The sequence below is a fragment of the Lynx canadensis genome, chromosome C1, assembly GCF_007474595.2.
Source record: "Lynx canadensis isolate LIC74 chromosome C1, mLynCan4.pri.v2, whole genome shotgun sequence".
Classification (NCBI taxonomy): domain Eukaryota; kingdom Metazoa; phylum Chordata; class Mammalia; order Carnivora; family Felidae; genus Lynx; species Lynx canadensis.
The window spans coordinates 177,984,312-178,011,647 of NC_044310.1; the positions used below are offsets into that span (position 1 = coordinate 177,984,312).

Genomic DNA, 27,336 nt, shown 5'->3' on the forward strand with positions numbered 1-27,336 from the left:
AGCAGCAGAGGCAGGTACACAGAAGAGGATCTATGGACCCTGGTGATGAAAGAACAAGGAAGCCTGGGCCAGATCAGAGTAGGGACAGTTTCCTTAGTCATGCTATTTTTGGTGAAAGGAAAATGAAATTGGATGCACTAATAGTACTCTATGCTGTGCTGTTTGTAATAGGTGCATTTGGTTGTACATTAGCTATCTGAACACACTGTGGGTTCAATAATTTGTATTTCATGGTACCTCCTCGAATCAAATGCTTACATCCAAGTGGACTCCTGTTGACCATGGTACTACCCATTCGGCACCCAGGGTGGGAAGACCAGACAATTCTTTCGGGGATCTGGAGGATTTAATCCCATCTGGGTGTGCGACAAGCACTCATAATTCTGCCAGGGGAATGGGGGTGGGAGAGGTGGTGGAAGTAATGAGACAAACACAATATCCTATTAAACACATGCTAGTTCGATGCCAGGTTCTACGTATGCAACCTGTGTTTATGCTCTCAATAAACCTAAGAGATGAGGTATTCTTATATCCGCCTTATCGCAAAGACCTGGAACAATGCCACACAGTCCATGTCTCCCGTTCTCTACTATGACACTTAAACGCTATGGCATTTTTTGTCATGATTTCCCTGCTATGGATTCCTTGTATGTAAAGTCCATGTTTCTACCTGGTACATTATAGATGCTCCATAAACATGATTAAACACACATTAGTTTCTCAGGTACTGAATATTAATTATGCCAGTACTTTGAAACCCCCAAAGGTAATGTGGCATAAAGACCAAAGGTAGAGTTAATAGAGACTAAAGCATCCCGTGAAGTAGACAAATACAAAACTCAGACCTGTTGACGATGTCAGCGCTAGTCTCTTGAGATTTGCAAGTTGGGCTTGAACCAACAGGTTCACCAGTGCTATGTTCCTGATACACAATGAACCCTCCCGTGTGTGAAGGGCTGCTCAGCACAGATCTACGTGGGCCTGAAAAGCAGAACACATGATATCCACCTCGGGGCTGAATAACAAACGAAAAAGACGTGGCAGCAAGGAGCCCGGGCATAAGCCGTGTTTTAAGTTGACCTCGTGAGACATGAGCCCAGATAGAGGCTCTGAACTCAAGGGCGGCCTTCAGCACTGGGATGTCCTTTCTGTGTAAAGAGAGGTTCTCCTCCTCGCCCATCAGGGGCAAGAGTAGTTACACCAAACTGCATCATTTTGCCTATAAAGCAAAAGGATGTGTTTGCATTGCCTAGATGCTGGGGTAGAGGACAACCTTGTTTAATTCAGGAGGGAGACTGTGATGAAAACTATCTGCCTTTTTTACCCATAATGCTGACCAGTAAACAAGTGTGACTCTGCTGTCCAATAGGTTTCCTAATATCACCTCACTTAAGTTATCCTCCCTTCTCACTGACAGGCCGCCGGCTCACATGGCCATGTAGACATTAGAGGACGGGCTGCTCACGAAAGCCTGCAACGCCGTGCTGGAGTGCTCATTTCCTCTTCCCCAGCTCATGCATCCTGTACCATATCTGCCGCTTCTTGGGATCCGTAGGGGCCTGGCTTTCCTGGGGAATAGGAGATCCCTCCCCTCTGGAATTCCTATGCGAATTCCAGCAGCAATCTCTACATATCTCACCGAATGAGAAGGTTTGAACGTGGTGAGTTAACTAATGGCTTTAAGAACCATAAGCGGCTGGGGGCACCTGGGTGACTCAGGCGGTTGAGCGTAGACTTCGGCTCAGGTCATGATCTCGCGGTTTGTGAGTTTGAGTTTGAGCCCCGCGTCGGATTCTGTGCTGATGGCTCAGAACTTGGAGTCTGCTTGGGATTCTGTGTCTCCCTCTCTCTCTCTGCCTCTTCCCCGCTCAAGCTTGGTCTCTCAAAAATAAATAAATGTTGAAAACAACAACAACAAAAAGAACCATGTGCAGCTCAGTCTGCCTGCCTTTGTCCTGCAACATTAAACAGAGTATTTAAAAAAAGCACCAGTCTCTAATGGATTGTGCTCCTTCTTAATATGATTTCAGGTCCTCTGCTTTCTTTTTAAATGTTTCTTTACTTACTTTGGGAGAAAGAGTGAGCACAAGAGGGGGAGGGGGAGAGGGAGAGGGAGAGAGAGAGAATCCCAAGCAGGCTCTGTGCTGACCGTGCAGAGCCTAAGTGGGGCTGGAACTCATGATCCATGAGATCATGACCTGAGTGGAAATCAAGAGTAGGGTGTTTAACCAGCTGAGCCACCCAGGCGTGCCTAGGGCCTCCTCTGTATGACCCTCTCCTTCTGCCTGCTTCCCTGGTAGGCTGGATGCCATTTCTGTAATTTGGAGCTTCCCACTTGCTTCCAACTGTCATGGCGTGTGATCCACTGATAGACTAAAGAGAAATTACTGAGAACAAAACTATATAGATTCATCACACGGATTCCAACCATGAAACTAAATATAGCAGACGGTACTGAAATAGAACAGAAAATATCAAATTTCCATTTCCCCATTTGGATCTGATTACCTATCGCTTTTCATTGAACTCCAGCGGCCAGGAGTTTCTTCCTGGTTCTCTGGAGATCGCATGATATCCCTGAAACTCAGCATGACAGATGAAACGTCTTTTCATGCGATTTATTTATTTTTTGACAAGTACCATGAGAATTAAAAGATCCCCTCCTAAATGCTTAGAAGCCCTTAGTAGTTTGTTAGCTCAATCGATACTTAGCTCTTTTCAGTCATTCACCCCTTTGCCATTATTTGCCCAAAAACTAAGCGCCCTGAGATGCAACCAATAATTTAGAAGGTAAGAATTCAAGATTAAGTGTTATCATTGAATTGTAAAAAAGCTGGAATTCATTTCTGCTTGATTTTTTTATTATCAGAAACAGCACGAGAGAAGTGAATTTTCCTTCCAGAATTGCCGTAGACATATGTTTCTGGTTTTGCTCATGATGATCAAGGGTCTAGAGAAGAAAAAATAAGCAAGTTCTCCCCATGGCAACCCTGGGTGACGGTGTAGAGGCTGCAGGCATTGTTTCATCTTGGCTGAAGGCATTAGTGTGGCTTCTAGTTAAGTCGTAAGATTCCCAGCGTTTCCCTTCTTCAGATGTTTAGCAGTTTTACACCACATGCAAATATGTAACTAGGAGGGAAGTTGCTCTCCAGTAAATGTCTCTTTACAATATTGGATTTGGCTTTGGTTCCTGTGGAGCCGTTTTTACCAGCTTCACAAACAGATCAAAGCTCTCTAAGTCAGTGCTGCAGGCTTGTTTTCATGTTTGTGATGCCTCCCTCCCTCCCCAACTAAGCCACACCTCTCAGCCCCTCAGTATCTTCCAGATGCTCCCTGGTCTTCCCTTCACGGTGTCACCAGCTGGTGACAGTCCAGCTGTCGGCACTGAGTACAGAAAACAGGCCTGAACTGAAGACACACTCTCGCTGGTTTAAGAGTATGAGATTCTGGCATTCTGCATTATTTGCTTTACATTGTGAGGGATTTCTAACGCAGAAGACCAAGGAGAAAATAGGTCAGTTCATGGATGTAAGATTTTCTCACACAATGATTCCAGAAGGAGCAGCTAGGTGTTCATGAATGTCGAAGCTTTCCTTTTGCGGTGGGCATCTGTTGTTTTTTTTTTCCCCCATTCCTCATTTCTTCTCCTTTCTTCTGGCTCATGCCCCCACACCTTCTGTCTCTTCGGTGGAACTTCCTCTCCCCAGGAGGAGAAGCAAGGAAGCACTGATTACCTCAATTCTTACTCGCTGTGGGACCTTGGGCGAGATGGTCAACCCGTCCAAGGGTCAGATATCTCATCTGTAATAGATGTGTAATCACGTAGTTCATGGGGCCACGATGAGGGTTCTGCACTTAGCAAACGTGTAATAAATGCTTGTTCTTATTATAATAAAAATGGTGTGAGAAGCCAGGGAGGTTTGAGTTTGCTCACCTGCCGCTGAGCTGGTTTTTGCCTGGCACAGGAGTCAGGAAAGGCCTTAGGAAACAGGCCGTGTGGCCTCAGGGGGTTGGCCTCCTTGGCTGAGGGAGGCAAGCATAGCTCAGGCCGTGAATCCTCTTTCCCTGCAGGTCTGTGTTGGAGAGCTGCCCTCAGCAGATTCCTGAACCGGAGCCCGTGGCTCTAGGGGCTTGCTGAGAAAGAAGGAGCACGTCAGCTAGCTGCTCCCCTCCCCACCCTCCTCACCCTTCAGTTCCACCCCTCCAGTCACGGTTCTTTCTCCTTCTGCAGCAAGGCAATATCCTCCATTGTTTCCCTGTGACTTTTTTGGAGACTCAGCCAAGCTTCTAATATTTTAATCTGTTTTTAAGGCAGCTTAAGAAAAGGCTGCTAACTTTGTCCTTTCACCATGTCGTTCAGGGCTCCACAGCTTTCTGGATAAGACTTTTCTTTCGTTTCCTTTCTGCTGTGTCAGTAGTTCTCACAGTGTGGGCCCAGGACCAGATGCGTCAGCATCACTTGGGCATTTGGTGAGTATGCAAATCTCCCCTCCCTCCCCCCCCCACACCTAGTGAATCAGAAACTCTTGGGTGGGACACCGCCATCCGGGTTTGAACAAGCCCTCCTGGTGATCCTGAAGTTCACTAACATGTGAGAATCACGGCTCCCATGTTTTTACATTCAGACTTTGCATCTAACATACTCCTCTGTGGTTCATCTTGGGAAGCTCTGATGGTGACAGACATAAAACCAAGGCCCATTGTGTCTGCTGGAAGTATCCATTGCTCCACTCAATGCTGTCTCACTGGGCTGAGCTGGAAATGCCATCTGGTTGGGATCCCCATTGGGCTACCAATTAAGCAGGCCTGGACTCCACTTATTTCTATCCTCTCCTTTTGTTTTCTCTCAGCATCCTGCCCACCTGTGTTCCCCGAAATCCCCTCTCTCAGTAATTCGGTCATCTCAAGACAAATCTAATGGTGCATCAAATGCGCCACAATGACCCTTCTGGGCTTTCCTGATCAGATTTGTCCAGATTTTCCCTATACATTTGGGACAAGTCCTTTGCCCCGTGGGTAATTGTTCTGGTCAGCTCTGGAAATGTGACTTGTCTTCCACTGTTAAGAGGGAGCCCTCTTTCTAGTCCTTTCTCTAAGAATAGTGGGACCTAGGAGCATCTTTGTCTGACTTTCTTATCTGTCTAGCCCGGCCTCCAGTATCTCATTTTCCCCTTTATGTGGTTTATATATGTCCAAGTCCTCAACGTCCAACAAAGAAAACCCTACTTTTCCTCAGCCCCGGGCTCCTCTTTCCTTGGTTCTTCTCTTTCTCCAGGGCACCTGCAGTGACAGGAAGTCTGACTCATTCATGTTTTTCCCCCCAACTTTCAGTTTTGGAAAATTTCAGCCCCCTAGAAAAGTGGGCAGAATAGTACAACAAAAGCTTTTATACCCTTCCTCCAGACACACAAGTTGCTGGCCTCTTGCCACATTTGCTGTATCTTCTCTGTCTCTGTCTCTCTGTCTGTCTGTCTCTCTCTACACACACACACACACACACACACTCACACACTTTTTTCCTGAACCATTTGAAAGTAGGTTATAGACCCCATGACAGTTTACCCCTGAATATTTCAGCTTGTATTTTCTAACAAGGACATTCTCTTATACAACCACAATATCATTATTATGTACTATGTAATATATATATATATATATATATATATATACACACACACACACACACAATTGTATTATGTACTGTATATATTTTAACTAATGTATGGTCTCTAGTCACATTACTTCACATGTCCCAATAGTTGTATCTTACCATGTCTCTTTGGTCTCTTTTAATCTGGAATAGTCCTTGTGACTTATTTTTTAAAATGTAAAATTTTGTCTTCCAAGCAGTGGAAGACCAGTGGTTTTGTAGACTATCTCACCATTGGGATTTGTGTGATTGTCCTCTCGCTCAATGCCAGGCTAAGGGTTGTTGGCCAGAATACCACATAGAGAGGGTTGTGTGCCTTTTCTACCCAAATGTTGGTAAGTTCTAGTGAAACTCAGGTTCCACAAGTATAGGAATATATATTATAATCCTGAAATCATAGAGCAGAAAAGAGCCTCGCAGTCTGATACAGCTCATGTTACAAATGAATACACGGAAGAACGAAGAAGTCAGAAGGCCCGTCCCGCCACACAGCTGGTCGTCGCAAGCTGTTGCTGGTCGACCATTTATTAAACTCTCCTAAAATGTTAGCATTCACTTTCTTCAACTTTTCAGAACCCCACTGAGTGTGAGATTAATACTGGAGATACAGGGTAGTTGACGTATTTATATAGATGCCAGACTGTGTTATTGCAAAGCTTTTTCTTTTCCCTGCTTTGAAGTCTGGCAAATCCCCCTAGTGACCTCCCTGAGAGACACTCAAGCAGCAAGGAAAGCCTGTTTTAACAGGAGAGATAAGTTTTACGTAAGGAGTGGCCTTCTACCAAGCTCCAGAAACACTTCTAGGTTAAGAGAAGCAGCAGCCCCACACTTCTGAGCTATTTGTGTCACTTCAAAATGCAGGTGTCTTTCCATTGACCTGTTTTCAGTGCTATAATCCCATTACCTTGGCACAATCCTCTGGAGTTCTACTTTGTTTGGGAATTTCAAATTCCTTTATTTGTAACAGATCAAAAGCTATCTGGCGCACAAGCCGCATTTGGATGCGGACTCTCGGATGGGCCTTGCAGCCTTCCTGAACGCACACGTCCGCATATTTCCCGGGTAACTGCTCACGGTCTGCCCACTGCTCCCGATTTTAAATAGCGACGCTATTCGCAAACCTTTCAGTTTTTCTCCCTAGGAGGCTAACTAGTAACTCTGTTGATGAGTAGAAAAACATGACTTTCTGGGAGATTTACCAGGTCACTATACGCCGTCGAGTGGGGAGTTTCCAGCAGTGACCTGAGTTCCGGTGTCCGTGGAGCCGCGCGGCTGCGTTGCCGGCGTGCTACGCAGCCTGGGTGGTGAGCTGCGCCCCACACACCCCACAGCTCCTCTCCTCCACCGTCTCTACACGTGGGACAGTGGGACAGTCCCCATGCTGAGAACGATGACGGGTAACCTGGAGGAGTCCGAGCAGAGGTTGGCAAATCACGGTCCACAGAGCGAATCTGGCCGCCTCCTGTTTTTGTCCAGTCTACCCCGAGAAGGGTTTTTACAGTTTTCAATACATGGTGGGGGGAAAACTCGAAGAATAATAATGTCTCTTGACATGTGAAAATTACATGAAGTTCAAGTTTTATTGTCCATAAAGAAAGCGTTATTGAAACACTCCCATGGTTATTTATTTGTGTATGCTCTATGGCTGCCTTTGCATCACCAAGCCGGAGTTGAGTAGTTGCAAAAGATATCCTAGGGCTCATAAAGCCTAGACCCGAGACCGTTCATTCATGCATTTATCAAACACCCACTAGGCATTTTTTTTTAATTTTTATATTCCAGGGACTCTGCAAGGCATTGGAGGTTGAAAGATATGAAAACACATAGTCTGTTTTCCTTGGGGAGCTCAATCTATCAGGTGAAACAAGGCAAACAGGAAAATCACATAGCAGGTAGTGCCATAGAGCTGTCTGAAAATATGCCCCAGGAACAGAGTGGGCGGCCTTTCTTGGGGGTCAGGGAAATGGGACAGTCTCGAAAGGCAAGCAGCTGACATTTCAGCTGTTGGGGTGGGGGTGAGGTGCCCAATATCCCTACCACCTGAACACAACCACCACCCCAAACATTGTGGTATTTCTTACCAGTCTTCTTTTTTTTTTTTTAATTGTTTAATGTTTATTTATTTTTGACAGAGAGACAGAGCATGAGCGGGGGAGGGGCAGAGACAGAGGGAGACCCAGGATCTGAAGCAGGCTCCGGGCTCTGAGCTGTCAGCATAGAGCCCGACATGGGGCTCGAACTCACGGACCACAAGATCGTGAACTGAGCCGATGTCGGATGCTTAACGGACTGAGCCGCCCGGGTGCCCCTTACCGGTCTTCTTTCTTAGGCATGTTTTGTATGGTTGCATTTATAGCACAAATAGGATTTTGTGTTCTACTTCTCTGTCACCTGCTGTGAGTGGGGAGCAGTGTAGGGTTGGCATGAAGTGTCAGTGTTGGCATTGAGCTGCTGGGAAAGTCGTTTCACTTCTCTAGGCCCCAATGTCCTCATTTGTAAAATGAGGGCACAGTGAAAACCTGAGAGGGTTGTTGGGAGGGTTCAGTGAGAAAAAGCATGGACGACACTTAACAGGGACCTCATAGGTAATAAGTGCTCAGTAAATGGTCAGCATGTACAGCCCCCCTTCTCGGTTGCAACCCGTTGCCCGAGTTCTCCTCCATGCAGGAGTCTACCGGGTAGATGGGAAGGGGGTGGAAGTGAAAGACCAGAAGTGGAGGGTAAGTCTAGGTAAAGGGGACTTCAGGAAACCAGGACAGCATGTGCAAGAGCGCTGAGGCATCGAATCACACGGTGCCCAACCAGTTCAGTAGATTGAACAGATCCAGTTATCCACATTTTACTACTATATTATAAAAACTTTTTTTTTAAAGCAGGTTGCGGCTAGATTAAAACCATACAGTAGAACCAGGATTAAGGGCAGTTGACAAAGGTATTGCACCTTGTTGTGTTCTTGGCAGTAGCTCAGGGCTTGTGATGTAACAGATGCTCGGTAAGTGTTTTTTAATGGAAACATAAAATGGTGTTTCGGGTAATGGAAAGAGTTTGGCGCAACAAGAGCATGGGAGAAGGGCAGAAAAGGATACTAGAATATCGGGTTTGAGCTCCATTGCTGGTAACTTTGTGCCTCGTTGTGAAGGTTCTCCAATACCTTATTATGTTTTTTAGAGACGGAGAGAGAGAGCGTGCACGTGCTTGCCCTAGTGGGGGGAGGGGCTGAGGGGGAGGCGGAGGGAGTCTCAGGCAGTTTCCGCATCCAGCGCGGAGCCTGATGTGGGGCTTGATCTCACAGCCGTGAGAGCATGACCTGAGCCCAAGTCAAGAGTTGGACACTTAACTGAGCTACCCAGGTGCCCCGATCCAATACCTCATTCTGAATGCAATGGTAAGTCAAAGGATTTGATTTGGTTTGATCTGATTTTAGCAATACATTTTATTTTAGCAAAAGATTTAAAAAGCATAATGTAAAGCAGAAGGGGGAAATCCTGGAATTAAGGAGAACCAGGTAGGAAGTTATAGGAATAGCCCAAGAGAGGAATGATATGTAAACAAAGCAGAAGTGGAGGCAGAAGACTCGACAGCTCTTTCTGCCATTACAGGATTGAGGGTGACGAGCCAGGGAGAAGTTTCCAGATTGAGAAGCTGATGACACGGGAAGAAATTGGACATTGGCAATCGTATTAAAACACACAAATGCATCGAAGCAATGTGCTGTATATTTAAACTTACACAATGTCACGTGTCAAATTTACTCAATAAAAAAAGAGAGAAGGAATTGGTTATATGGAGCGAAGTAGTACAATCGGTTTGGTTGAGTTTGCAATGCTGTGGCGTGTGGACTGAGTTAGACCCACAGGATGTGGGCCTCAGGAAAGGCTGGAGCTGAGATGTGGGGCCAAGAGTCATCGACACATGGACAGGAGTGGACACTACGGGAGTGGAGGAATGGCGTGGGAGAAGATGGACTGAGAACAGAAGAGGCACAGGACAGAAGCTTGTGAGTGTCCACATTAAGGGTCACAGAAGAGATGGGAACCGGCGAAGAAAAGAGAGGACATCAACCAGATGAGAAAGAGGAGCTGGAACTGAGGAGGTCCAAAAGCCATGAGGAGACTTCCAGAGGAAAGGAGGGATCACCAGGACCCAGAGCAGGAGAGGACTTAATCCAAGGTAAGAGTGGAGAAGAAAACACTGCCTTCCAATGCATCGAGAACCATTCTGGAGAGCTGTTTCACCAGAACATCAAGGGCAGGATTTAGTTTGTGCTGTTTCAGTAAATGGGTAAGAAAAAAGTGAATGGCCATCCACCTTCCTTGATTATAGCCCTGGCACGTACTCATCAACCATGAACTTGGATTTAAATAGCAGGAGCCACAAATTAGAAAAAGCCTTCACCATAGCACCTTCCTCTGCATCCTCACTGGTTGGCTTATCCAGTGCCCCAGTTGATAGAAAATTTCCCAAAGAGAAAGACGTAGGTCTTCTGCGTAGACGTGGGTGTGTTATCCCATAACAGAAAACCTGGGCCAAGCTACTTTCGACATGAACCTGTGAAGCGTATCACGTTCGCAACTAGTAGAGGTTATACCACCAACATAAAGAAGAAACAAATGCTGTGGCTGCTCCATGTGTAATTTAGAGTTCAATGTCTTTCTGGCTGTACGTAAGGCACCACAAGCTAGATACGCTCACACTAGAATATCCCAGAGGCGTTTTTTTTTTTATTGGTTGAAACGGCAAGAAATAAAGACTAAGATAAATTTAATATTTAACTCTAAATCTTTAGTTTCCATCATTAGGCTGACTTGCCCGCAGCCATATTGCTGTAAATTAAACAGCTTAAGCTGGTGTCTTGCCAGAGTGCACAGCCGGAGAAATATTAACAGTTCTCTCCTTGTTCTTGTGCCCAATCAAGTTAAAAAACAAAAAAGTAATTTGTTTGCCATCCAGAGAGGTCACTGGAAAGAGTGGTTTAAAAAAAGTAAGCCTGTCATTGCACAGTGTATACAAATATTATGTTATATACCTGAAACTAATATAATGGTATTTGCCAATTATACTTTAATTTAAAAAAGCCGTCAACCTATTTTGGCAGTTGGAAATAGAATACTGGCTGTATCCTCAGCTCTATGCTGGTCTTTGTCGAAAGCAGTTGATGGAGCTTAATATGGAAACTGCGTGATGGGGTCTCATCACAGAAGTTTCAGCAATGGTTCTGCCAATCCAATTGTCATGGCCCAGAGGAATGAAGAAAATACCTGTGACCAGACCATGGGGAACTCTCTTTCAGGAGTATGACCAGCCCAAATCTGGTTTTGCTAGAAATGGGGTTTAGCCCTCTCTTCATGTTTAACTCGTTTCATTGGTCTTATAGGTCAAAAATGGACAGTTAACTGTCATACTGTCCTACCATACTAATGACAGAAAGTGTTCCCACTGAACAAATATTTAGTGAATATTGCAAACTGTTTATTAGAAAGAAGAAAACAGAGAAGGGTAACATGCTAGCTTTACTTCTGCTCTCCCATGTCTATACAAAATAGTGGTGCGGGACACAAGCACATTCCTTGATCTGTCAGCGTCACCTGTCGTGACTCTGGAATTACAGTACGCACGTTCTTAAAACAGGTTTTCTCAACCCTGGCTGTACATCTGAATCACCTGGGGAACTCTAAAAGCATACAGTAGGCCAGCCACACCCTAGACCAACGACCTCACCTCTTAGGATTGTGACCCAGGCATCAGTGTTTCTTCATGCTTTCCTAATGATTCCAGTAAGCATTTGAGAGTCACTGCGTTAATGCGGGCCATGTGTAAGATTTACCTGGGAACCAGCCCAGACTAAGCTAATCAGAATCTGTAATGATTTTTAGAGGTTCCCCGGGTGATTCTAATATGCAATCAGGGCTGAGACCTTCTACCTTTAAATAGTGAGTCTCAAAGTGTTGTTATAGAGCCTGCATTAGGATCAACCACACTCCTCATTAAACAGGTCATTCCCAGCCCCACCCCAGGCCTATTGAATCAGAAATGGACCCCACCTATTTTGTAAGTTTCCCGGGTGACTCATATCCTCACTAAAGTTCGAGACTCACTGCCACAAACCTCCTCTATCCCAACTTGATGATCACTCCACTTCCACAGAGGTGTGTTCTTTTTGCCCCGAGGAGGGTTGAGTTTTAATTCCTGTTAAAAGTGCAAATACCATGACATAATCTTTAAGATACATTAGGTGAAAAGAGCTAGATGCAGAATAACTTGTATAGCATTTGCCTTTTAAACATAATAAAAAGTTATATTTGTACATGGGCAGAAAATCTCTGGTACGATATGGATAAAAAGGTGCCCTTGGAACGGAATTCAGCGGTTTCGGAGGAGAACTTAGAATTTGTATCATGTACATATAATTCCTCTATTAAAAAAGAGTAAAAATGCAAACATTACATGTTAATATTAATCCTCATTAGCACTTATACCCTAGAGGGAATTATTTCGTCAGAGTGTTTTTTCTGAACAGCTTTTGATCCGAGGAACAAATTGCATATATATGATGAAGACAAGGGAAATCAAAGATGCTATGAGGAAGAGAAATAGGAAAGAATGTCAGACCCTCAGATTCAACTTTACATTTTTGCCCATGTCATTCTTGACCTTGATCTAATCCAAAAGGTGAAAACAAAGCAGTGTGCATCTCCCTTTCCACAAACTGCTGTCGGAAACAAATCGAGGCGTCTTGCCTTCACCAGGTTCTAACATAAAATGTAGGAGTGGGGGCAGGGCAGGCGGCCCATGGCCATTTGGACCTTAGCACATAGGCTTCTAAGAAACGCGGCCTCAGATTTCCCCCTTGTAACCACCAGGTGGCAGCAGTAATCCAGTTTCTGGTCCAGCCCAGGACCTGCTTGACTAGGATGGCTCTGTGTTCAGTTAGGGTCCCGGGCACAGAATTGTGGAAATTTAGACATGAAAGAACACTTCATAAAAGTTCTACTGATGCTCACAGGTGTTTAAATAGAAAGAAATGAAGATCAGATATATTAAGAACACTTCATATTCAACACAATAGATTTAATCTATGAAGGGAAGGGAGGGAAATTGCAGCCCACCATGTGGCAAGCGCTTCACTAAATGTCTCGAATGTTATTTCGGTTAATCATCAATACCACCTGTGAGGTGGATGCCACTGCCTCCCTTTTACACACAGGGAATCTAAAGTTTGGACAGATTAAATAATGTGAAGTTTCAGAGAAATAAGCAACGGAAGCAGGACATGAGCCCGGTCTGACCACATAAATCCGTGATCTTTCTATTAATGTCAGACCATCCTTTCCAAATGGGACTATCAGGCACTGGCCAGAAAGGGCTTTTTGAAGGATGGCTTCGAGTTGGACCACAGTATGCCTGCAGATGGGACAGGGCTGGAGATTTACCAGCCAAGAGCAGGATTTTGATCGTGAAGGACTATGATTATCATTTGTGTACTCTGTTTTATGTGCTCAGCAGCTGTGCTTGCCACAAGAAGAGATCAACAGTGTTTTCTAAAGTTGGGGTGTCTGGGTAATCAGGAGGAGCTTCTCGGAATCAGAGGTGTCTTGAATTAGAGAAATCTGAAGAGAGGATAGAATGGTTTTTTTTTTTTTTTTTTTTTTTTTTTTTTTTTTGCCCCCTCAGGACAATAGTAACCTGAAGTAAATCTTATGTCACGGTAAGTGTCGGTGGGAGTACTTATTAGCAGGTGGTTCCTTTATACTTGTGCTTTCGTAACTAAATAGTACCCTTAAATCTCTACTTCGCGATAGTATCTCTTCACTCTCATTAGGTCAAATGGAGAAATTATCTTCCCATACGTTCCTATACCTCTCCTCCCCAGAAGTTTCCCAATTTGGGCTGGTTATACCCTTACTTTTATGTTGTCAAGGTTAGTAATTTCCATTCGGCCCTACACCTGTAAAGAAGGGCAGTCGCGCTATAACCACATAAAGAGTATTTACTGCAGAGCTGAGCAGGGTAACTGGCCAGCAGGGAAAGACACGCCATGCCCTACGCCTAACCTCATGTACTTGTCAGGGGAATTCTTCACTCATCAAGGTCACACGGCTTTTCTCCTCCACCGTGCCCCAGATCACACCATGTTTGGTTTCTTTGCAAAATCTGTAATATTTTTTCGAAGGTTCTATGTGCCATTTCTGATTCTGACTGTTGGAAGAAAGTATGCCTATTCGCCATAGCACTAGGACATGGCTCCAGACCAGACTGTCTACCGGTGTTGTGTGGACCTTCTGGGTTTGCTCCACGTTTGCACTGGGGACTTTCTTTATACTGCACTGCTTGGCTAGCTTCCCTGTTTGTTACAGCTCAGATTTCCTCCTCAACTGGGTTTGCTTTTGTGTTTTGCTAAAACACATCCTTAATAATGAAGTCAGAAATAGTACACAGGGAGTATAGTTTCCAAGGCTCTGAATATCCGGGATGTCTTCTTGTCACTTGCCCTTCATTGAAATTTCACAAGGAGAATGTTCTTCTAATTTTCCTCTTAACAGTGTATAGAAGGTACTTCCTCATTTTATTCTAGTAATAAGTCACTGAAATTAATGTTATCTGTGTCTTATGTAATTTCTAGGGAAATTATTTTGGTACAATCTCAATATTATTTTTAACAAAAGAGGTTGTATGAGTATATTATGGCCTTAAATGATTTTTTTTTTCAGTAGCTTCAAATAAAAAGAAACCCTGTCCTATTTCCTGTACACCTTTGTAACACCAACTAAACGTTTTTCCCCCCTCATACATTCTATTTTGTTACCATGAAGCCTTATGGAAGGTTTTAAAAGCAATATTTCTGTCATCATTTTGTGAGTCCCATTTTCACAACTCACTTAGAAGCAAAATATTTTATGAGAGGCTGTGTGGGGCCCACAGTGAGTGAAACACTGGTTGTCAGGCAAGATCTAGAAAATAAAAGCTTCCAGTAGACTTAAAGCCAGAAAGCCCATCTGCATAAAGAAAGACCTCTCAACCCACCAACAAAACGCCTATGGGCTACAGAAAACTCCCTTTCCTCTCTACAAAAGATAGAAAATGGTTAAAGTTTTTTTTTTTTATTTATGCCTCAGTCCATTGCTGTTTATAGCATAGAAATCTGTAATTCTCCTGCCAATAAAATGAAAGTTGCTTTTAAATGGTTACAGTCCAAAAATACTCAGACCAAAATATTTGCTGTATTTTACTCTATAATGATCTCTGTAATACCTGAGTGGATATATAATTCTGTCTTGGGACTGATGGCTGAAGCGGCCCGCCTTCTTTGTCTGTCCTCCTCATAGAGAGAGGCAGTATATCACAGTGGTTAGAACGGGGCTTCCAGAACCCGACTGCCTGTGTTTAAAACCTGTCTCGGTTACTTCTCAGCCGAGTAACGCTGGACCACGTTGTTTTCAATTCCTGCAGCTCAGGTGTCCCCTGTGCCTCAGACGTCCCCTCTGTGCAATGACAATAACAGAACTTAGGGTAGGGTTAATTGTAGAGGTTAAGTGAGTTAGCCTCTGAGAGGGCTAAGAATACTTCTAGGTCCCTGACGAGCTTCCTGTGAATGTTTGTTAGCATCACTATCATGCAGTTATGAATTAGGCTGACATGCCTCACCCTCAAGGTAGCCTTAAGGCGTGTGTCCAAAGACAGAGGTGGTCACTCACGGTTGATGGAGGAGGAGCCAGAGAGATGGGATCCTTTATCAAAGCTTCGTGGAAACAGAGAGAATGGATCTGAACAAGTGTGCTTGACCACTTGGGCAGAAAGATATGGCCGATGGAAATATGGAAAAGTTCAGCCACTCGTGTGTGCGGTGGGTCAAGAGAGGGTGGCAGAGAATATGAAGAAAAGTTAAGAATCAACGGACCTTCTAGAAAAGGAAACCTGACTTTTCATTGGCACATTACACAGTCCACCAGTACTTTGAATGTCCTAATCTAGGAGATAATTGAAATGAAGTCTTTATAACTGCACAATGCAAAATGAGGCACGAGGAAGATTTCTAAGTTTTTGAATGTTGAGTCAGGATCGAGAAAAGAGTGGAATTGGGAAGGTAGGCTGTTGGCAGTGAGGGAGCGTCCATGAAGCCACATGAACGAAGGTGGCCCTCTCTCCTCATTCATGTTGGTCCTGTATTTTGGGCCTTGGTTCCCTAGACTGAAATCAGAGGGCTGTGCTCAGTGGGGTCCACGAGTTTCTCCACAGTGGGGCCATCTCCTCTGCTATTTCATTTGTGAAAATATACAAAGATGGACCTTCAGTGGGGAAAGCCCAGGAATATTAGTCCATACAAAGCTTTGTTTCTCTGATCCTGTGTTTTAAAGACCAGAAGGACGAGGGGACAAAAAGTTCAAGTGGAGATCAAATCTAGCATTAAAAGAAAGAAAGAAAGAAAGAAAGAAAGAAAGAAAGAAAGAAAGAAAGAGAAAGAGAGAAAAGGACACGAAAGTTATAGAGATGGTCAACTTTTCTGCCATGGGCTACCGAAATGGAGTTTGAGATAGTGTCCAATGAATCTCTGGGTCTGTGCAATAACGCCAAGAAGGAGAATATCAGAATCAAGGAAGAAAGCTCCTTCTTGCTCCTTTTCCATCTGAACTAACAGATTAAAGTTCCTAGTTTAGGGGCCCCTAAGCTCTCCTGGAAACCTCCACTTAAAACCAGATATTACTTTGTGTTTAAACAATTACTTTGGGGATTATCTTAAATTCACATGACCGTGAGTTTTGACATCATGAAAATGGCTAACTTATTACTCATAAACTGCATATAGTAGGCAAGTTTTGAGCAATTTCCTTGAGAAATTTCCTTGAGAATCCTATTGAATTCTCTTTCTTGAGCTGAAATGAGCAAGGCTCAGCTGTGCTTCAGCCTAGAATCATACACAACAGAGATAATGGTTTATCTTGAATGACGTTCATGAGCGACAAAGGCAGGCCTTGACCACACAGCCATGTACACAGGAAGTTCTCCGTTTGGATCATGATGGTCAGCCTCGCTTAATATTGTTGCATCCTGGATACAACAATGGAAGGAAAGTTAGGGGGAAAAATATGTTTCTTGAACGTAAATACGTCTTTTCAGGGGTAGGAAAATTGGAAATGATGTCATGATGTCCATTTGACAAAACTTAGCCTAAGAAAGGGCTCTACCATGCCCACAGAGGCTTCAGCATGCATCAGACGTTGTTTGTTCCTTGAAGCAAAGTGCCACGTGCTCTTGTTTAAATTTTTTTTAACGTTTATTCATTCTTGAGGGAGAGAGAGACAGAGTGTGAGTGGGGGAGGGGCAGAGAGAGAGGGAGACACAGAATCCAGAGCAGGCTCCAGGCTCTGAGCTGTCAGCACAGAGCCCGACGTGGGACTCGAACTCACAGACCGTGAGATCATGACCTGAGCCGAAGTCTGTTGCTCAACAGACTGAGCCACCTAGGCGCCCCCACATGCTCTTGTTTATCTACAATTTAACCACTCAGAGAACTAAAATAATCCCTTCTCTCCAAACTTTAGGTTTAAGAGAGATAACTAAGGTTGTGTGGTGTTGGGGATACATCAAAACACAACAGGATCTCCTTGGCTTAAGCCCCCTTTTAAGATTCTGTTAGTTATTGTGACATTTTGGGGTGTCCCTAAAGCGCTGCAGAAGCTCGGCGTACCTGCACATTCTTAGAGCTTAAACTGAGCACTGTCATTTGCCTAGTTGGGTCGCGTTGCTTTCCCGGCTCTAACCATCTCTAACCACTCTGGACGAGTTTAAAGCCAAGGATAAATTCAGTGAGCCAAGCCCCAGGCGTTTAACATGATTTTAAGTGTGTAAAAGTGCTCTCTGATTTTAAAACGTGACTTTTGACTCCTCCCACCTTCCCTATGCAATTTAAGAAAAAAGATGGATTGATCCATCGATCTGGCTGGGCATATCGATGAGACATAGCACAAGAAGGAGGCTGACTCAAGAAACCACTGAGATCTTTATTCCTTAAAGTCATCACTGCTTTGTGTTTCTAAAGTTATGGAAACAACTCAGTTTCCAGCTGCAGCTTGGGCTGGAAGAGGCAAGCCCAGATGAATGCAACAACTGCTGAGTATGAGGTGTGTGGGGATTAAATGAGCCTTCAAGTGCCCTGCCTATCATTGATACACAGAAGGTATGCCACAAGCATTAATGTCCTCAACGTCTAGCATTAGAATCAACCTCTGGATTCCTTTTAGAGTTGTCTTTGAATTTTTTTGAGCTTATTTATTTATTTTGGGAGAGCGAGGGAGAGAGCACAAGCAGGGGAGGGGCCGAGAGGGAAGGAGAGGGAGAGGATCCCAAGCAGGCTCTGTCAATGCAGAACCTGACGTGGGGCTCGAACTCTCGAACCACAAGATCATGACCTGAACCGAAGTCAAAAGTCAGACACTTAACAGGCTGAGGCACCCAGGTGGCCCTATAGTTGTCTTTAAATGTACTCAACTCACTCTTTCATTCACATAGAGATTCTTTCGCCAAATCCTCATTCACGGCTTACCGTGTGCCAAGCCCTGTGTTGGGCACGGGGACACGGGGGTGAACGACAAACCCCTGAACCTGTGGAGCCTCGTGTCAGTGGCATCGCAGAAATGGTCGCCCTCCTCGGTTGAATGAAGTCAGGAACCTGTATGAATGAGGGGGAGAGAGTCAGAAAAGGGTCCAAGTTAACTGAAAGACATCTTCGCACCCCTCAACCCACTTCTCGCTGTGGTCCAGACTGGCCTGGATGCCACCCTTGAGTCTGCGCCCAGAGACCAAGGTGACCGTGACGTTTTTTTCCTCAGCTCTGGCTCAAATCCAGGGGAGGGATGCCGGAGGAATGGCTACTTAAAGACAAAGAACAGAACAGTAACCGTAACGAAATGAAAGCCTTGAAGCTAAAAGAAAAACAAAATGTCATGATTTGTGCATTTTTTTCTTCCCCCTACAAAACCTATTTGTTCTGTGGTGGAGTATGGAGTCTGCATTTGATTTCTACAAGATATGCAGTAATGGGTTATGTACTCCAGGGAAAAACTATCCTTAAGGGAGCGGGAACGTGATGGATTCACTTCCTCGGTGAGGTTTATAATATGTGGCGGCAGTTTTAGTGCGAGCAGGTATTTGGTCTATAAACTGGGAGAGCACGGCATTAGGGGCAGCTCGTTTCTAAATGAAGAAGGATGCGGCGCTCCCTCTCACCCTGGTTATTAGTCCTTCTGGGGATAAGCAGGAAGATTAAGTGTTTTCCTGGTGTTGTGTTTGCCTGTCACGGCAATGCGCACACGCCCCACTGCCAGCACCTCTCCACGGCCCCGCAGACCTGCTATTTTTGCTCATCGTGGGGCTCAGCTCTCATTCTGTGCCGAATGGAGTCGGGGTTATTTCGGCTCCTCGTTCAAATGCTCCCTCTCAATGAGATGCTCGACGGCTCGCCGCTTGGCAATTAGACACTGGATCTCTTAGTCTGTGAACGTGTAGCTTCTTGGTCCCCGGAGGCCATTTCATGCGCTCCCTCCTCAAAGCCGGCTGTTCTGCTTGTTGCGGCTTAAATGGTGCTAAAGAGACGCAGAGCTGGAAGCCAGCTGGCTTCCCGGAGGGCCTCGGACCCCCTCTGGAGCCCCCGGGCTGCGGGAGACCCAGGGCTGGTCCTCAGGTGGGTGTGTGGGAACCAGACTCGTCAACTCCCAAAGTGACTTCATTCTACAGGCCCTGTTTGCATTAACTAATCTCCTAAGAGACCGGCTGGCCCGTTAGAAACATACTTGCCAAACAACGTATCTGTGTCAGCCTCTCCATTTGCTCTCTTCACACGATTAAAGTCTGTTTGGGAAACCAAATTGTAGATCATGAGGGTTTGGGGCGAGGAGAGAACAGACTCCTTACGCGGCTCATTGGAGAGTAAATGGAGACAAGTTTTCTGGAAGTCAGTGTTTTATTATGTGGGATCTTTACGTTGAACAGGCATGATGAGTTTTTTGTTTGTATCTCCTATCACCCCTTGAAAATTTATTCAGCGGTGGAATCTGCCCCTGTCCCTGGCTGAAAACTTGGCTGGCGCCCTGACTTTTCTGATTACTCATGTGGAATATTGGCCTGTGGTCAAAGTCCCAAACACCGGCTTGCCTCAGAGATGAAGAGTATACAGTCCAAGATACAAATCACACTTCACCCTTCATTCCGAGGTGACGCTTTTCCCCGCCTTCCCCCAGCTGACGTCTGTGGTTGATGGGCCACCCATCTTGCGGACAGTGGTTTCAGTCACCTTCTCTCATTCTTCTCTTCCCGTCTGTCTACTTGCTAATTGCATCTTCTGGCCTGTCAGAGGACGGACCATGGTGGGGGAAGAGGGTAGGAGGCTTGAGGTGAGGATCACCATGCACCCCTCCTCCCCCCATTGATGAGGGCCCCCAGCACAGCTCAGCCAGAGACATGCTGGTCACACCTACTTCCCCTTCCAAACTTGCAGCCCTTTCTGCCTAAACGATCCAAGGGAGGAAGAAGGCCCTCATTTTCGCCCTTTGAATATTTTGTTCAGGCACCTAACTTTAAGGTGGAACATCTGTTGCCATTAAGGTCCATGTACGTTAGTTCGTGGATGTCTCTCTATCTCCTCGGACTCAATGCCAGACCTGGAAGTGTTGTGTTCCTGAGTGCCAGTAAGCAGATTGGGTGAGAACCTGGTTCTGGAGTCTGGGTTCCAAGTGCTTGGGTCAAAACTCACTTTTAACATCCGTTGAAAGCCTTAAAGGTGTTTGTAACACTAGCAGGTGCTTATTTAGCACCTACTGTATCCCAGAGACTGTTCCAAGAGCTTTGTCTGTACTAACAAGTTTCATTTCTCAACAATCCTGAGTTTTATGTTATTATCTCCACTTTGCAGATAAGGAAACTGAAACAAGAAAGGCTCAACAACTTGCCTCAAGTCACACTACTAGAGAGTGATAAATCTAGAATTCAGTCCAAAGAGTCTGACTCCAGAACCCACACTATTTTATTTTATTTATTTTCTCCTCTCCTCTCCTCTCCTCTCCTCTCCTATTTTAGAGAGGGGTGGAAGGGCAGGAGTGGGGGAGAGAGAATCTTAAGCAGGCTCCACACCCAGCACAGAGCCCAATGCAGGGCTCTATCCCACGACGCTGGGATCATGACTGAGCTGAAATCCGGAGTCAGACACTGAACTGAGCCCCCAGGACCCACACTCTTAATTGCTCTGCTTACCAGTGCTCATGAACACAACAATTCCAGTTCCAGGAATTTAGTCTGAGCAAATAGGTAGACACACACAAAAATAGAGCTGGATCTTAATTGCAGTATCGCTAATAACTTGAAGACGTTGGATAAAACTCTTGTATGTGATAGCAGGAGATTGATTAAATAATCAACGGTATGCTAATATGTTAAAATCCCAAGACTTTAAACATGTATTTTAGAGGAATATTCACACATAAAAAACACAAAAGTGAACTAGTATTTGAGGAAATGCAAGTGAAAGTAAAAACAAGGTACAATTTCTCAACCCTCAGAGTGGAAAGGTGAAAGAGGAACATAACATTTAGTGCTGGTAAGGCTGCAGGGACAGGCACATTCCTACATGGCCGGGAAGAGTTGGGATTTTTACAAACTCTTTGCAAAGGAATTTGACGGAAACTTCTAAAATGTTCCAAATTAGAAGTGTGCAACCCTTGACCAGCAGTTTTATTTATGAGAATCTGTCTTATAGGCAGTAAAGCACGTAGGTAAGGCAAAAATTTGGGAATAATTGAATGTCTGTCAATAGGACGAGGGATGGCAATTACGGTATATCCATGCTGTGTTCTACTAATGTGGTTCTAATATAAGGAATTAGGCCTTGATTTATTGACCTGGAGGAATATCTGTGATGTATTGCATGAAAAAGTTTTTTTCATAATAATATATAGGGCAAGAGCCCATTTTGTAAAGAAAAGCTAGAATCTCTGTATATGTGTGTGAAAGTTTCTGTGAGGTAGAGGAAGATCTAGGTGGTTACAAAACAGGATATTAACTTTGGCTACCTCAGATGGACAGCATAAGGGGCGTGTGTGTGTGTGTGTGTGCGTGTGTGTGTGTGTGTACCTTTATGAGTCTTTGGATTATTTTGTTGGTCGCAGTTAGCATTTATATTTAGAAACTATCATTTTTTATCAAAGAAACAAATATTAACTGGTACAAAAGACATGATCTATTGTCACATGGAAAGAAGAAGTATATAAATCCATTTTAGGAAATGCTCTAAAGTTACATATAGATACATGTATCTGTGTATTTGTTTCTGAGGGTGCAGAGGAAAAGACTGGAAGGATTATAAAGTTCAAAATGTTAATAGTGATTATTTCTGACTCTTGGGATTTTTATTGTCTTTGATCTGTTTGTGTTTTCTGAATATTAAAGCAATTAGCATATATTAATTTTATAAAGAAAAATGTGTTAGAAGTAAAATGAAGAACTGGTTTGTAAGGAAATATAGAGAGTTAGAGTTGAGTTTGAAGTGAATTTTTGGGGGAGGACGATTGGCAAAATGGGAGCAGAGCAAAAAGCCAAATGACCTTTTACGGGTGGCACTGAACCGGTGAGCGCCTGAAAACACTTTCTCCATTAGAGGGCGACATCTCCTGCACTGTTAGCCAACAACCTTCCAGTCATACTAGACGACCCAGAAAGATTAGAGAGAGACCCACTTTGGCGATTTCTTTTGTTTCATAGAGGCAACATTTTCCATCTAAAATGCTCTGGTTTATTCCAGAAAAAGAAGGGGGAAGATAAAGCATTCAGACTCGAAGTGTAACAAGAAATGACAATGAATCCAGGAAGATGTGGTTGCAGGACGTGAACAGAGTACAGAGCTGGATGCGGTAGGGTTGATGACTCACAGAGTCATGCAGGACGTGGCATGGCTTAGTGTGCTATGACCATTAAGCCCTTGAACATATCCGTTGAGAACATCTGAGACTAAAGTACATGTTTTGCTTACGAATCGGACTTAGCTCTTTCAGCCAAAGGTACATGTGTTTGTGCCATTCGTCACTTGCCCCTTGCAAAACTTTATAAGGTACGTTTGTGGGGAGTGGGAGGGTTACGTAAAACTTTCCTCAGACCCTCATCGTATCAGGAGGATAGGTGGTTTCGGAAAAATAAATCCTTTTCATTTCTCGCTCATCTACATAATATCCAAACCCAAGCTTCAGTTACACAGAACCTCAGATCTGGTATGTTTTCAGGATAAGGATAGTACATGGAGAAGAAAGAAGTAGGACAATTATTATAAAATTAGAGAAATACATTTAAAGACAGTTAAAATCCTAAGCTTTGCCACTGAAAATTATGGCTGAAGTAAATCCTCATCGATTGGACCGTATCATAAAACTGAAGCCGTGAGAGACCAAAGACCAGAGTTCTTGCTTTTGTAGAAGGAATTGCATTCAGGAAGAGGGCTGTAGTGTGAATGAGGAATAGATCGCAATTTATTTTTTAGTGTCTGTGCTGTCAATTGTATGGTGTGAGCTCCATTGTTGTGGGGAATGTCAATGGCCCCCTAATTGGTCCAGCATAACCAGGAGGTGAAGAGTTTTGGGTAGGGGCTATAGTATCACTTATTGCCGCTGTGGAATGGTGGTATTTCCTGGAAGGCTGAGTCCATGGTGAAATGAAATGCCTTCTCTTTTTTATGTCCCTTTTCGTCTGATATTTCCAGTTGTTAAATCAAGGTTGAAATAGACCAAAATAAAAACCAGAAAATAAGAGCCTCAAGTTAAACCTCTGTTTGGCCAATGCCAAATAGAATTGAAAACCCAGGCTTTGGGCTTTTCAATGTCAATTAGAGCGAGTGCTATGATTTTTCTAATTAGCCACTTTTGGAGAAATTCATGACACGAAATCAAGAAGTAATCCTAAACCTGGAGGCTGATTTTTTTTTTTTAAGTTTATTTATTTATTTTGAACAAGAGAAAGAGCAGGAAAGGGGCAGAGAAACAGAGGGAAAGAGAGATCCCAAGCAGGGATCCCAAGCAGTGCAGAGCGGGACTCGGGGCCTTATCTCCCGAAAGGGAGCTGAAATCGAGTCAGTTGCTTAACCGACAGAGCCACCCAGGGGCCCCCTAGAGGCTAGTTTTCAAGGAGGGCTTCCTTGTTCATACTTTTTACTTCCCTTCTGTTTCAGAGGATTAGATGTGTTATGTCACAAAGTCACTCCACTGCCTCTTCTCCTTAGCTCACCCTTAACTAAGCCACTGATTTCTATCTCTGGCCTCTTTCTGTCCACTAGAGCCTTTTTCTCTGCCCATAAATGCACTCTAGTCTACTTCATCCTTTAGGACCAACCATCCAGCCAACCCCGAAAACCCTCCCTCAAGCTCCCCACTTTTTCACTCCTTTCTGTAAGCCTGAATTCTCTAGAGGTGTAGTCGGATGTTTCTCTTCCATTGCTTTACTTCTTATTCTCTCTTCAATCATTTCCAAACTAGCTCTCACATTCATCTCTATCAAAGGTGAAAATGACCCCAGATGGCCAAATTCTCCTCTTCCCCAAGCTTCAAGCCATGTGACATTTCATCTTTCTTGAGATTCTTCTTCCTTGGCTTTTACAATACCAATCCCGCTGTTCTCTCTCAGCCCTTATTGGCTCATTCTCACTCTGCCTGCCCTTAGAATCTGGTGTTTTCCAGATTCTACCCTTTCTCGTCTCTGGTTTTGGGCTACTGAAGTGACATTTATTCACTGCAGATACCGTGATAAAACCCAGGGACACAAGATGACACAAAGTCACCACTTACTAGGAATCCTTGGACATACTATCTAACATTTCCTAGTCTCCGTTTGGTCATGCAAAAACAAGCATCGTAAATATCTGAGGTCGTGATCTGCATTCCCAACTCTCTACTATACATTCTAAGCTGCCAGCTCAACATGACCAAAAGCAAATGATTCAGCCCCCTTTCCCTCACCCCACCTTTTCCTCCCTCAATAGCCCCTTCCATGCTTCATGGAAAGAACATTCCTCTAGCTTAGACAAAAGCTAGAAATTTGGGAATCCTTCTCTGTCTCCCTTTCCTTCAAGCTCCCCTTCCAATGAATCTCCCAAGTCTGTTACTTGTCCATCAGAAATATTACTTTGATACCCACTACTTCACTGTTTGGCTTCGGCCTCCTCATTTCCCACCTGCCAAATACTGCAAGAGTTTTTCTTTCTTCCAAGTTCTACATCAACCCCCAAATTCACCCCCCACAATGATGCCAGAGTGACTATTTAAAAATGCACATTTGATTACATCTTATCTGCTCTAAAAGACTTCCATGGTGCCCTAATGTCCAAAGGGTGAAGTCTAGAGCATTTGTAAGGCCTTTTCTATTTTGTCCCCAGCCTCCTTCTACTGTCTTATCTAGTCTCCTTCCACACCCTGTCACTCTCATTTTAGCCACATGTACTACGGGATGTTCTCTGAGAGGGGTGAGGTCTCTGTGTCTTCGTTTACGCTGTTCCTTCTCCTGAAGGTGCTTGTCTCTGATTCCTCTGCATCGCAACATCCTCCTGGATTTCAAGACCTGGCTCAAAGTCTCCCTCTTCCTGAGGTTCTCTTTCACCCTTCTCAGGAAGAATAAAGCACTTCCTGTTTTCTCACATGCTCACAGAACCTGGTTCCTCCTTCTTTTTGTAGCATTAGAAGGGTGCATTCATAGATATTTAAGAGTTACCTTATCTGCTTGTGGAGTTAGGACTTCCTCTCAGATAGTTCACCACCCCAGTAGCTTATCAGGGTCCTGGGGCAAGCACTCAACAAACTTACGTTCCATGAAGAGAGGAAGAAGCCTGCAGAATGCCCCAGGTCCAGGGTTGTATGGCAAAGCCGGTCTTGTGTTCATGTGAGCATTAATTAAGGCAATATTTATTCCTGGTTCCAACAGATCCCAGATGATTCACCACTGCAACTAATTCTGAACTCTGGGACCATCAGAGTCTAAGGAGCAGAGCCACAAAGAGAACCATTTTGTCCACATGGGACCAGCACGGTCACCTCTGCAACCTATGGATGGTATCTGAGCCTAGCCAGATTTCTCACTCTGAGGATTTATACCTAGCCAGAACTACTGAGCCCTTCTCTTCCCAAGTTGAGTTCCTGAGGCTCAAACTCAAGAGGCTAGTTCTCCTTCATCACTGTTTTTGGATCCCCCAGAGCAATAGTAGAGGATCTTAATTGTTTCTTTTAAATAGAAACTTTATTAGCTTTAAAAAATTATAATAGTAATACATACCTAATATTTTTATTGGGGTAAAATTTGTATATAGCATTTTTAATGGCATTCACTGTATATATATGTACAGGTGTACAACATTGTAATTAGACATCTGTATACACTACAAAATGATCACCACTGAAAGTCTAGTTACCCTCCATCACCATACAATTGACCCCCTTCACCCATTTTGCCCATCTCCCGACCCACTTTCCATCTGGGAGCTACCAATCTGTTCTCTGTATCTATGAGTTTGTTTTTGTGTTGTTTTGCTTGTTCATTGTTTTATTTATTTATTTATTTGGATTCCACGTACAAGTGAAATCACACGATATTTTTCTTTTCTGACTCATTTCATCTAGCACAATGGTCTATGTTGTTGCAAAGGACAAAATTTCAGTTTCATTCTTCTTGATGGCTGAGTAGTATTCTGTCATGCATGTGTATGAGTGTCTATATATGATATAATTATCTTATATGTATAATGCACAGACACACATACCACATCCTCTTTATATGTTCGGTTAACACTTGGGTTGTTTCCATATCTTGCCTATTGTAAATAATGCTGCGATGAACAGAGGGGTGCCTATATCTTTTCAAATTATGTTTTTGTATACTTTGGATAAATACCCAGAAGTGGAATAGCTGGATCCCATGGTAGATTTATTCTATTTTTTATTTTTGAGGCAAATCATTTATTTTTTTATTTTTTTGGTAGATTTATTCTGAATTTTTTGAAGAATCTCTATGTTGTCCATAGTGGCTGTGCCAACTTCCATTCCCACCAATCTATTCAGGTTCTCTGCTCATTTTTAAAATTGTGACTTTTTTTTATTATTGAGTTGTATGAATTCTTTATATATTTTGGATATTAACCCCTTATTGGATATATGCTTTGCAAGTATGTTCTCCCATTCAGTAGGTTGTTCTTTTTTTTTTTTTTTTTGATGATGGTGTCCTTTGCCATGCAGAAGCTTTTAAGTTTGACTTAAAAAGTAGTCCCACTTGGTTTTTTTTTGCTTTTGTTTCCCTTGCCTTTGGAATCAGGTCCATAAACACAATGCTAAGACCAATGTCATGGCGCTTATTGCCTATGTTTTCTTTTAGGAATTTTACAGTTTCAGTCGCAGATTTGGGTCTCTGATCCATTTTGAGTTAATTTCTGTGTATGGTGTAAAATAGGAGTCTAGTTTCATTCCTTTGCCTGTGGCTTTCCAGGTTTTTCAGCACCGCTTATTGAAGAGACTTTCTCCATTGTACGTTCTTGACTCCTCCGTCATGAGCTAATTGTCTATATCTGCATGGGCTTATTTCTGGGCCTCAATTCTGGTCCATTGATCTGTGTGTCTACTTTATGCCAATACCATACTGTTTTGAACACGATAGCCTTGTAGTACGGTTTGAAATCAGAGAGT

The 27,336-nt window shown here is 43.8% G+C and overlaps 1 long non-coding RNA gene across 2 annotated transcripts in view; it reads left to right on the top strand.

Moving 5' to 3' along the window:
* Positions 1–1,506: 1,506 nt before the first annotated feature.
* The window catches only part of LOC115520011, a 37,378-nt gene continuing 11,548 nt past the window's right edge, over positions 1,507–27,336 (top strand). The window contains exons 1-2 of one of the 2 annotated variants that reach the window (XR_004344033.1): positions 1,507–1,661; positions 22,434–22,542. This is a non-coding gene — a long non-coding RNA (uncharacterized LOC115520011). Of the gene's footprint in view, positions 1,662–22,353; positions 22,543–27,336 lie in introns of those variants that run through there. The other variant, XR_003970664.1, reaches the window with a different exon arrangement.